Raw genomic sequence first — 5,188 nt, 5'->3', positions numbered from 1 at the left:
TTCTGGATAACTACATAGCATATGTAGCACATATACTTCTGATTGAAGTATAGTGTTTGGATTCAAAACTAGTAAGTGGAATGTTTTCTGCTCCATGACTTCCAAGATACTATCTGAACTCTTTAGCATGACATGTGAGGGCGTTCAGGATCTGACGTCTTACCTCTTGCCTGGCCTCTGGTTGGGTACCGCTCCCATATTCTGTACCTATCATACAAAATTAATCTTCATCCTATGAACTTGGCATATTTTCTCAGTCCTCCTTTCTAGGCTGTGTCCTTGACCCAAAATGCCCTCACCTTGAGTACTCCCCTAATCTGAAGAGACATTTTGAAATATTTTGAATTATATTGAAAATCAAACTAATTAAAAAATTGTTTGATGTAGTGAAAGCAGTAATGTAAGATGACTTTATAATAATATATGCATATTAGAAAAGAAGAAAGATCTGAAATCAATAAAATTAGCATAAGAAGAGCTATTTGAGCTTAAAGCAGAAGAAAAGAAATAATGAAATTAGGAACAGAAATTGATGAAATTGAAAGCAGGAAAACAACAGGAAAAACTGGTCCTTTGAAAAGATTTTTAAAAATGGTAACTCCCCAGCCAGGTTAACTAAGAAAAAAGAGAGAGAGGGAGAAGACACAAATTACAGTATCAGAAATGATGTCATCATTACCGATCTCATAGGCATTAAAGGATAAAAAGGAACACTGTGAATAATTTTCTTTGAGGACAAATGAAATAGGCCAATTTCTTAAAAAAGACGTAAACTACCAAAACTCACACAAAGAGAAATAGATACTCAGAGTAGGCTTATATCTATTAGAGAATTTAAATCAATACTTAATAGCCTTTCCAAAAAGAAGGCACCAAGGTCAGATGGCTTCACTGGTGAATTCTACAGACATTTAAGGAAGAAATGAAACTAGTTCTCCACAGTCTCCTTCAGAAAACAGAATCAGAGAGAACACTTCTGAACTCATTCCATGAGGCCAACATCACCCTAAAGCCAAAATGAGTTCAAGGAATTACAACAAAGGATCAACATCTCTCTTGAACATCGATGTAAAGATCTTCAAGAAAATATTAGCAAATCGAACCCAGCAATGTATAAACAGAATTATACACCATGACAAAGTGGGATTCATTCCAGGTATACAAAGCGGGTTTTACATTTCAAAAGCAACTGATGCAAATTACCATATCAGTAGGCTGAAGGAAAAAACTCAGATAATCACATCAGTTTACACAGGAAAAGCTTTTGATAATACCCGTTCATGATAAAAACTCTTTGCAGACTAGGACTAAAGGAGAACTTCCTCATCTTGATAAAGAACATCTGTAAAACACAGCTAATACTCATACCTAGTGGACGAAGCTAGGTGCTTTCCCTCTGAAATCAGGACCAAGGCAAGGATGTCCTCTGTACCACTCCTGTTCAACGTCACTTTGGACGTCCTACTACTGCTGTAAGACTAGTGCAATAAGACAAAAAAACAACAACAAAACAAAACAAAACAAAAAATGACCATAGAAATGAAATAAAAGGTATACAGATTGGGAAGAAAGAAATAAAATTGTCTTTGTTCACAGACGACATGTTTCTTAGGTTAAAAATTCTAAAGACTAGCCAAAAAATTCCTGGAAATAGTAAGTGATTATAGCAAGACTAGTATCAAAAGTGAATTGTTTTCCTTTATATCAACATTGAACAATTGGAATTCAAAATTGAAAATTAGTACCACTTACAGCAGCACCTCCCTCAAATGAAATAATGAGGTATAAAACTAATAAAATATGTATAGAATCTGTATGTGGAAAACTGCAAAACTCTGATGAAAGAAATCAGAGAAGATCTAAATAAATGGAGAGGTAGTCCGTGCTCTCAGGTTGACAAACTCAATATTGTAAGAAATCAATTCTTTACAACTTGTTCTACAAATCAGTGCTTCTTAATGAAGGTCTCAGTAAAGTATTTTTTAATATAACAACAAAATGATTATGAACTTTATATGCAAAAGCACGGGATGGAGAATAGTCACCACAATGCTGAAGAAAAAGAACAAAGTTGGAGGACTGACAATATCTAATTTCAAGTCAAATTATAAAGCTACATTTATCAAACGGCATGGTATTGCTGAAGGTAGAGACACATCCATCAACAGAACAGGATAGAGTTCATAAATGGTCCAGCGCAAATACAGTGATTTGATCTTTGACAAAGGAGAAAGGGCAATGCAGTGGAGAAGGGACAGCTTTTTAAATACATAGTGCTGGAAAAATTGGGTGTCCATATACAAATAATAATAGTAACCTAGACACATGACTTCCATTTTCCACAGAAGATAAACTCAAAATGGACTGTAAAACTAAACATAAATGGCAAATAAATATGTGGAAAGATGACCAACATCATTTGTCATAAGGGAATTACAAATTCAACCAACAATAAGAGACTACCTCGCACCCATTAGAGTAGTTAAAGTCCAAAACAGCTGGCAATACTCGTTTCTAGCAACAAGCATACTTACCACCCAGATTGTGGTTGCTATGGAAATATGAATAAAACATGGACTTTAATTAATGACAGTGTACCAATATTGGTTTAATTGTAACAAATGTTCTATGCTAATATGATATAAAAGTAATAGGGAAAATCAAGTGTGGGGTATATGGAAATTCTCTCTTGCCACAGTTTTTCTATACATTTAAAAAACTGTCCTAAATTTAAAAGTTTATTTAAAAAGTGGGAAAAAATTAGCTTATGTTTGACAAATTACACAATAAAGTGGAAGACAACAAAATTACCGAAATAAATCATTAAAAATATGTTTATCAACATGTAGACTATAAAAAGAATATTTTTTTAATCATTAAGAAAGTCAAGAAGTACAATAGAAAAATGGGCAAGGTCACAGAAGAAACACATACGGCCCATAAACACGTGAAAAAATTACTCAAATTCTCTGATTACTAGACATTCAAATGAAAATAAGTTAACATTTTCTTTACCTCTCAGTAGGCAAAGATTAAAGACTGAGAATACTGGGCTGAGAAGACGTGTGGAAACATGCACTTTCAATCATCACTGATGGGAGATGAAACCAAAGGCATTTTTAAAAGAAATTTGACTATCAAATTTTACAGTGTACCTTTGGCCCAGGAATTCCACTTCTCTGAAAACTTCTTAAATAAAGATTCATTCTTAAGCACAAATATGTTAATTCTAGAATATTAACTGGAAATTTATTTTTAACACTGAAAAGCTCAAACAACCCAAAAGCTCATGAGAAAGGAAGTAGTTAAAACAATTCATGGCATGTCTGGGAAAATCTCTTCACCTATTCAAAGAGTCAGGCACTATGTGGAACTCTTGCGAAGAAACATTTTAAGAGAAAACAGCGATTTTCAGAACCATGCTTATATTATTATCTCCTGTATGTATAAATACAGGTTTGTATGTGTTCAAGGGTTTATAAAGGAACTTAGAAGAACACGCAGCAACATGCTGAATCGCTCTCGTTTGGGGACGGGCAAGAGTAAGAAGGACTTTCTTTTTATACTTGTTTAAAATATTTATGTTTCTTCATTGAAATATAATTGATACATAACATTATGTTAGTTTCAAGCATTCAGTATGATAATTTGGTATTTGCATACATTGCAAATGATCACTACAGTAAGTCTAGGTAACATCCATCACTACTCAATTTTTTTCTTGTGATCTACTCTCTCAGCAAGGTTCAAATGTACAATGGAGTATTATTAACTAGAGCACCATGCTGCACTGTTTACTCCCCAGGACTTCTTTATGGCTGGGAGTTCACACCTTGTGACCCCCTTCACCCATTTCACCTACCCATCCTCCCCCCTCACCCCATCCCTGGCAACAGCCAATCTGTTCAATCCATGAGTTTGCTTAGATTCCACACTCAAGTGAGCTCACACAGTCTTTCTCTGTCTGACTTATTTCACTCAGCCTATTGCCCCCAAGTCCGCCCATGTGTTGTGAACAGCAAGATGTCCTTCTTGCCTATGGTTGAAAGATATCCCATTCTATACACAGTTGATCCTGGAACAACATGGGCTTGGCATGTGCAGGTCCACTTATACGTGGATGATTTTCAGTAGTAACTACTACAGCGCTACACAATCCATGGTTGGTTAAATCTGCAGATGTGGAGCCATGGATACAGCGAGGCAGCCGTAAAGTTACACATGGATTTTCAACTGTGTGGAGGGTGGGCACCCCCAACCCCTGCATTGTTCAAGGGCCAACTCAGTGCATCACATTTTCTTTACCCGTTCACCCACTGATGGACACTTAGGTTGCGTTCGTGTCTTGGCTGTTGCAGACAATGCTACAATGAACGCGGGGGTGCATGCGTCTCTCTGAGTTGGTGTTTTCATTGCCTTTGGATAAATACCCAGAAGTAGAATTCCTGGGTCACATGCTAGAGGCCTCCAGAAGAATATGTAGGCTTCCTAGGTTCCGAGACCCTGTAGGGTGGAGATGGGAGTAGGAAGGGGTTAGTTTGATGTGTCAACATTTAGGGTCTGAAAGTGAGTCTCATCTTTCCAGGGATTGCCAAGCAGACAATGTTTGTCGACAAGTCATGTGACCTCTCAGGGATCTTGTTTTACTCTGTAAAATGAGGTGTGTGGGCAGAACCAGTGGCTTTTCCACTTTTGTTTATTGCAAAACACTTTCTTAGACAGACGTTTGCATGGGAGGCTGCCACACAAATGGGAATTAAACCATGGTTCTCCTTAGAGTAAGGGGCCCTTGAGAAGAGTAGGTGGAGTCTGCTGTGATTCTCAAAGCACACCTGAAGTTTCTAAGCCAGAATGTGTCTATATTGTCTTCGAACATTGAGAATTCTAGAACTGGCATGCTAGAAGGGACTCTCTACCCATTTACCTCCTAAAAATTTCTGCTGGCCTGTGGGGAAATGAGAAAATAAGGCCAAAATCAGGATAGTTCTTGTGAATGGCACCCCAGCCTGGAGTTGTGCAGTGCAAAACCGGTGCGTTCACAGCAGCCCTGAAAGGGATGTGCGTTTGCCTAAGGTCTTCACCTTCTCTGTCTCGCAGGGAATGCCCTTTATCCAATGTTGAGTTCTTCCTACTTTTGGGGGGTTTTGTGGAAATGCTGAAATACACAGTACATGTTATTTTAAAGTTT

This window comes from Camelus bactrianus, chromosome 25, assembly GCF_048773025.1.
Source record: "Camelus bactrianus isolate YW-2024 breed Bactrian camel chromosome 25, ASM4877302v1, whole genome shotgun sequence".
NCBI lineage: Eukaryota > Metazoa > Chordata > Mammalia > Artiodactyla > Camelidae > Camelus > Camelus bactrianus.
The sequence above is the reverse complement of the archived record's forward strand: the minus strand, read 5'-3'. Positions refer to the sequence as shown.